This window comes from Macaca fascicularis, chromosome 12, assembly GCF_037993035.2.
Source record: "Macaca fascicularis isolate 582-1 chromosome 12, T2T-MFA8v1.1".
Taxonomy (NCBI): Eukaryota; Metazoa; Chordata; class Mammalia; order Primates; family Cercopithecidae; genus Macaca; species Macaca fascicularis.
Genome location: NC_088386.1, coordinates 132,122,482 through 132,130,103, shown reverse-complemented (window position 1 = coordinate 132,130,103; position 7,622 = coordinate 132,122,482). Strand labels below are relative to the sequence as shown.

At 47.2% G+C, this 7,622-nt stretch overlaps 1 protein-coding gene and 1 long non-coding RNA gene across 5 annotated transcripts in view; one reads left to right on the top strand and one right to left on the bottom strand.

Moving 5' to 3' along the window:
* Positions 1-7,622, bottom strand: part of LOC102146056 (uncharacterized) — a 185,038-nt gene that overhangs the window by 141,779 nt on the left and 35,637 nt on the right. The gene's annotated exons all lie outside the window — the stretch shown is intronic.
* The window catches only part of ASB18 (ankyrin repeat and SOCS box containing 18), a 73,262-nt gene that overhangs the window by 56,312 nt on the left and 9,328 nt on the right, over positions 1-7,622 (top strand). The window lies entirely within an intron of this gene.

The following is a 7,622-nucleotide window of genomic DNA, read 5'->3' as shown; positions in this document are numbered from 1 at the left end:
CTAGGCCAGAGGCAGTGGCTCCTGCCTATAATCCCAGCACTTTGGGAGGCACAAGGATAACCTGAGCCCAGGAGTTTGAGACCGGCCTAGACAACATAGTGAGACCCCATCTCTACAAAAAATTAAAAATAAATTACCTGGGCATGGTGGCATGCACCTGTAGTCCCAGTTACTCAGGAGGCTGAGGCAGGAGGATTACCTAAACTCAGGAGGTGGAAGCTGCAGTGGGCCATGATCGTGACACTACACTCCAGCCTGGGCGACAGAGCAAGACCTTGTCTTTAAAAAAAAAAAAAAAAAGCCGGGCGCGGTGGCTCAAGCCTGTAATCCCAGCACTTTAGGAGGCCGAGGCGGGCGGATCACAAGGTCAGGAGATCGAGACCATCCTGGCTAACACCGTGAAACCCCGTCTCTACTAAAAAAATACAAAAAACTAGCCGGGCGTGGTGGCGAGCGCCTGTAGTCCCAGCTACTCGGGAGGCTGAGGCAGGAGAATGGCGTGAACCCTGGGGCGCAGAGCTTGCAGTGAGCCGAGATCGCGCCACTGCACTCCAGCCTGGGCGACAGAGTAAGACTCCGTCTCAAAAAAAAAAAAAAAACAGATTCTAGAAACATCTGCAAATCTCTGGTCTTGTCTCAGCTTCTGAGCACTAACCATACTGCAAATGGAGACCTAAAGTTTTCATGTTTTCTTTTTACCTAATTACAGAATCAGGTAAAGAGACTTCACTTATCCCGATTCCACAGGATTTTTAGTGGGAGATTTCTGAGGTAGCAGTAGTCAAAAACCAGGGCTTCCCCTCCCGTTTTCACAGAGCCGAGTGCACCCAGTCCCCAGCGGGAGGAGGGAGGAGAGATCATAAGTAGGGCGCCTGTGTTTTTCTTGCTCTTGTTTTATTTCTCCATCTACATATAAAGCAATGTGCCTGTGTGATTTTCCCCCTTAATTTTCTTTCTGCCGCCTCATTAGCTGAAGAGAGTGCGCGTGGATACTAATGACATCAGCATGTCAGAGTAATGTGGCAGCCGCCTCTCCGCAGACAGCAAGGAGGCAGCGGAGATTTTTAAACTGTGTTGGCGTAAAAATAATGAAGGCAGCCAGCTGCCTGGCAAACACGAGGGGGCATGATGCAGAGGACGGGGAGGGGCAGGGAGCCCCAGAGAGGTGGAACAGAGGAGAGACAGAAAATGAATTCCCAGAGACAGGCAATAAGACTCTGTCACAGTCTGTGACCCGGTGGGGGAGGGGCGGGAGGAGGCGGTGCTTTTGCTCTAAGGAAGGGCAGCTCTTCCCAGGGTGGGGCCTGTCTGGGTTACCTGCGGTCCCTGGGAGCCATTTAACATTTTGCAGAGAAGTGACAGGGCCAGTGGGAGGGTCGCTGGAGGGCTGCGATGAGCAAGACCTGAGCATCGCCTAGGGTACCAGATAAATAGCAGCAGACTCCATCCCGAGGGGTCCAGCGTGAGTCCTTCTTAATGGCGTGATTTTTTCCCAACACAGAAGGGGATAATTGAAATCAGAGACTGCCGTGCACAAGGAAATGGCATGTTAGTGGGGCTCATGATAGCCGGAAATACCAACATGTGTGGGGCGCAGAGAGGGACAGGGCTGGCGAGATGGACTGGGAAGATTGTGGCGGCCCCAGGCCACCTGCCAGGCATTCCCTCTGTGGCTTGGTCTCTCCGTGTCTGTGTGTTCATGCTCCGTCTCTCTCTTTCCCTAAAGCTTGCTAAGCCTGACTCAGTGACAGTAATGGATGAGAACAAAAATAATTGGGCGTGGGGAGGGGACCACCGATAATAGCTCTTACAGTGTCAGTATGATGCCCAGTCTAGAAAGAGCAGCTCCTGTCCTCTAAAAAATAGCTTTGAAGGCACAGATTAGAGGAAGGAAGAAAGAAAGGGAGAGAAAGAGAGAGAGGAAATCCACAGCAACAATAAGGCAATCTCATGTCTGAGTCTAGGAAGACCCAGACCCAATGTCCTTCTGCTGCACGGCCGTCAGTTTCCAGGCTGTCAGGCAGACATTACCAAAAAAAAAAAAAAAAAAGGTCAGCCAGGCAGTGGGGGACGCCTGTGAAGCCAGAGTAAAGTGCAGAGGTGAAAATCGCAGGAATCCCGGTTTCAGAGCAACCTGCCAACTGCAGGAAGAGGGTAGCAGGAGGAAGCCTCCAGGCCAAAGCTCAAGTCCACCGGGCTAACCATCCAACTGGGAACGGGGCTGGACCAGGCCCTCGTCCCCCTCCCTGCACGCTGTCCCTCCGCAGTCTCCCGGGTGGGCACAGAGCAGGACCACAGACTTCCCCTGCATGTTGGCAAAATTTGCATCTGCTTCTCTCCTTAATCAAAGACTAATAAGGAGAAAAAGGAACGGATTCATGGGGGAAAAGAGGACAAACAAAGAAAAATAGACAGCATCCAGAAAACAGAAAGGAGATCCAAGAAAATCTCAGAAAGTATATGCCATCCTCTATGGAGTACAAGAAGACATAGCCTCTGGGATCCATCGAAACAGTACTAGTTAAGATGAAAACTCAATAGAGTGACATGAAACGGAAGATGGAGGAGACAGTATACCAAGAAACTAACAGCACAGATTGAAGTACACACTAAAGAAGGAAAAGGCAGAGTTGATTCATAAAGAAAGAATCAAATCCATGGGTGCTGGGCCATTGACCCTTGTGCCCTCAGACCCTTTTTCCTGCTGTTCCTGGGTCCCGCTCTGCATCCTGGGGGACAGGGGGAAAGGGAAAGCCCCCTCAAACTGCCCTCAGAGCCCCCATCAGCTGGCTTCTAGTTGGACTCAGCCAGTGGGAGACGCCATGGGAAACGAGTGTGGAGGAAGAAAGAAGCCAAGTATTTCTCCTCTTCTGTCTTTGTCTTGTGTAGCTTCGCCAGCAGCACCTGCATCTTCTCTGTGACACCAACACCCACCAGAAGCCCCTCCCTTCACGGCCCCAGTCCCCAGTGGGTAGCCCCTGACTCAACTTGGTTCCAGCAGATGGCCCTGCTCTCTGGACTCTGATTAGGCTACCTCATCCCACTGTCCCACCAACTCTAAGAGTAATGACAGCTTTCTATTTTGCTAATCTCTAGGCTACTTCACCTTCCCCTTGTTGGAATCTCAGCAGTTTGATTATCTATATAATCAATTCCATGTGTAAAGTTGTTTCTGGTTGAAATACCTGGATTGGTTTCCTTTGCCTGATTGGACTCTGATACGGGTGGTTTAAATCACAAGTAGCAGAAAACCCAATTCAAACAGGTTTAAATAAGGAAGTGTATCTTTTTATCTCACATATCAGTAAGTGCAGAAGTAGCAGGCTTCAGAATTGGTTGTTTCAGTGTCTGGATGATGTCCTCAAAGAACCTGGTGCTTCCCAACTCTCTGCTGTGCCACCCTCAGTGAGTCAGCTTTGTCCTCAGAATGGCTGCCTCATGGCCACAAGGTGGCTTCCAGCAACAATGGGTCCATTTCCTTGTTCATATCCAGTTGTTCCTTTTTTCTAGAAACCCTGAGGAAGTGTCATCAGTTGGCTTAAACCTGCCCTTCTCTGAACCAATAACTGGCAAAAGAGATTGGATTACCATGATTGGATTAAACTCATCATCTGAATTGTTGGAAAGTCAACCTCAATGTTCACTATAATGAAAGACTAATGTTAAAAACTCTTCTTAAGTGCAAAACAAAAACAAGAAACTAAAAGAGAAAATAATGGTAATAAAGGATAGAGTAGAGAGCCAACCCACACATAAGTGATGTTACTGCAGAAGAGCCTAGGACAAATGGTTCAGAAATAATAACCAAAGATATAATAGAAGAAAACTTAGCTGCACTGAAAGTCTTAACTTTTGGTTGGCAATCGAAAGGGTGCTCTCTGCAAATCAATGACGGGAGGCACATACCTATATATGTTCTAACAAAAATGTTTTAAAAAGACATGGAAGAATCTGGCAAAGTATTTAAGCAGAAAACAGGCTATTCATAAAGGAATAGAAACCAGGCTGGAGTCAGATATTTCTACTGTAATAGTGACATAGGACAATGAAATATCATCTACCGATTTTGAAAGGAAAAGTTTGGACACTAGAATTTTAGACTCAGTGAAGATAGTTTCATTTTGATGACAAAAGGCACTTTTAGATATCAAGCGTTCAAAAACATGCCTTTCTAATGCATTTTCTGAAAAAGAAGAAAAATACTTCAATTATTTATCAGCAAGTATTTACTGAGCACCAGTCATGTCCCAGCAACATATTAGGCACATGGGATAAGTGAGTGAACTAATGAGGGAAAGAAGTATTCCTGCTATGTGGAGCTTACATTCTAATGGGGAAGACAGGCATTAAACACTGAGCATGATCAGCAGACCAAAAAGGTGATAAGGACTATAGAGAAATTAAAAGGGTGGAAGGCAGTTGCAATTTTAAGTTGGGCAGTTAGGGTCAGTGACTGCTGAACAAAGACTTGAGAGATGTGAGGGACCCACTGTGTGGATATCTGGGGAAGAGCAGTCCAGCAGAGGACCAGCCATCTGTAGCCTAAGGCTGGAGTGGGCCGGCCCTGCGCACAGAACCACAGGGGACCAGTGTGGCCGGAGGTGGAAGGAGCTAGTGGGATGGGAGTAGGAGATGAGATTGGGGGGGTAGGGGAGAGGGCACAGGTTGTGTGGGGTCTACAGGACATTGTAATGACTTTGGCCATTGGAGGGATTTAAGCAGAGGAGTGACATAATCCAACAATATTTTGTAAAGATCTTCCCCTCAGCACCATGTTAAGCAGATACTTGAGAAGGAGGAGAACACACATGGAAAGATGAGTTAGGAGGGTGTTGCTGTGGTTCACGTGAGGGATGATGGTGGTGTGAACAAGGAAGGCAATCTGACCCTGGATATATTTTGGAGGTAGAGCCAACAGGATTTTTTTAACAGATTGGATGTGGAGTATAGGAGAAACAGGAGCAATGGATGACTCTGATTCCAGCCCAAGAGACTGCAAGAATGAGTTTGCTGTCAACTGGGAATGGGGCAGGTTATGGGTAGCACAGCAGGTTGGGACCTGGTGAACCAGGGAGTTCAGTTTTTGGTATGTTGACTGTGAGATACAGTCAGGTGGAGCTACAATGTAAGCAGCTGGGTATTCAAGCCCAAATCTGAGAGGGAGAGATTTGGCCAACTGGAGATATACCTTTGAGGGTCAGTGAAAAATGATGGTATTGTATTTAAAGCCAGGAAACTAGACAAGATCACCAGCAAGTGAGAGTAAATGGAAAAAAGGAACAGGCCTGAATGCAGAGACAGTTCAATATCTGAAGGATGGAGATGAGACAGCAGCTAAGGAAACTGAAGAGAGGCAACCAGCGAGGTGGAAAGAATGAGAGCACACCTTCCTCGAAGCCAAGTGAAGGCTGCATTGAGGTAGAAGACATCGTCAACATGTCAGGCATGGCTGACACAGCAAGTAAAGTGAGGCAGAGTATGGACCACTGGCAAGGCAGAGCCTGGGCCAAGAGCAGCATTGGTGCCCTTGGTAAGGACAGTATGGGGGAATGGCTGGGGCTAATGGCCCATTGAGGTGGACGTACTGCAGCTGACAAAGAGTTAACACTAAAGAAGAGCTCAGGAATGGGGAAGTCAATCCCCAGATTCTCCCCACTCTGCCCCTTAAATATCTCTCAAAATCCCCTACCCTCCTGACTGCCACCACCTGAGGTGAGGCCACCACCATCTCTCCCCTAGATGGACACATCTTCTTCATTGGGCTCTCTGTCTCCTCTAAACTCTTCCCCAGATTCAGCCTTGGTGATATTTCCTTGGTTGGTTGGTTGGTTGGTTGGTTGGTTGGTTGGGTTGGTTTGGTTTTTGAGACAGGGCCTCACTCTGTTGCCCAGGCTGGAGTACAGCGGTGCAATCATAGCTCACTGCAGCCTCGACCTTCTAGGCTCAAGCAATCCTCCCACCTCAGCCTCCTGGGTAGCTGGGACTACAGGTGCACACCATCAGGACCAGCTAATTTTTAATATTTTTTGTAGACATAGGATTTCTCCATGTTGCCAAGACTGGTCTCAAACTCCTGGACTCAAGTAATCTGCCTGCCTTGGCTTCCCAAAGTGCTGGGATTACAGGCCTGAGCCACCACACCCAGCCTTGGTGATATCTCTAAAATTAAAATCAGACCCGGCCACTCCTCCACTCATACCCGGCAAGTGCTCCCTGTGTCAGCCTCCTTCTCAGGCAGATAATGGACTCCATGGTCTTCCCTGCTTTGCTCTCCTGTTTCATTGCCGAGCACTCCCCATGTCAGACTCATTCCCCCGCCAACATTATTTGCTCCTTCTCACCTCCCAAACCTGGCGTAATATGTTTTCTCTGCCTAGAACACTCTCGTCCCCAGAACTCTCCATGCCTTTTTTTCCCCCCGCTAACTCCTGCTCCACGGCCAGGTCTCAACTTGGATGTCACTTCATCCAGAAATCTTCCCCTGAACTCCCCCTTATATGACCACAGCACCTGCATTGTTGTTGTTATGTTTGGGACCATAAAGCTCTGTGAAGGTGGAGCTGGCCATCATAACACGCAGACAAAACACAATCCCTGTCTTCTAGTAGGAGCTCGGCAAATACCTACAGAAGGGATGACTTAAAGGACAGGTGGTGAGCATACAAGCTAGAATTGTGACAAATAATTGGGAAGCGAGTTGTAAAACTAAATGCAAATACCAAAATGGTTACTGAAGGAGATATGCAATATAAAATATGATCATGTAATAATCACAAACTGAACCCAAACTCCAGTATTATTAAGAAAGGAAGGGAGAAGAACTGGTTAAGAGAGAAATGTGAGAGAAAGGGTGATGGAATATCCAGAACATAAAAGATACTATTTAGATTTTTAGAGAACTATAGGTTTATATATATAGAGAGAGAGAGAGAGAGAGATTTTTTTTTTTTTTTTAAACAGAGTCTCACTCTGTCACCCAGGCTAGAGTGCAGTGGCATGATCTGAACTCACTGCAACCTCTGCCTCCCAGGTTCAAGCGATTCTCCTGCCTCAGCCTCCGGAGTAGCTGGTACTACAGGTGCGTGCCACCACACCCAGCTAATTTTTGTATTTTTAGTAGAGACAGGGTTTCACCATGTTGGCCAGGATAGTCTCCATCTCTTAACCTCGTGATCTGCCCCCCTTGGCCTCTCAAAGTGTTGGGATTACAGGTGTGAGCCACTGCACCAGGCCTAGGTTGGTATTTTTTTATTTTGAAGGTAACTAATAGCATTTTAAAGACAGTGCATACTTCCAAAATATGGAAGATGAATCCAAAGAAAATACAAACCTGTACAACAGAACCAGAAAACAAAGGAAACAAGAAGCAGAAAAAAACAAAAAGAATAAAGTGAGACTGGAGTGAGACCAAACACTTGATTTATAACAATAAATGAAAATCGCTTAAACTACCCTCTTACCAACACAGACTCGCAAACACATTTCAAACAAACTGAAACAAAGGTTAAAATTTAAAAATGAGGCCAGGTGTGGTGGCTCATGCCTGTAATCCCAGCGCTTTGGGAGGCTGAGGTGGGTGGATCACCTGAGGTCAGGAGTTCAAGACCAGCCTGGCCAACATG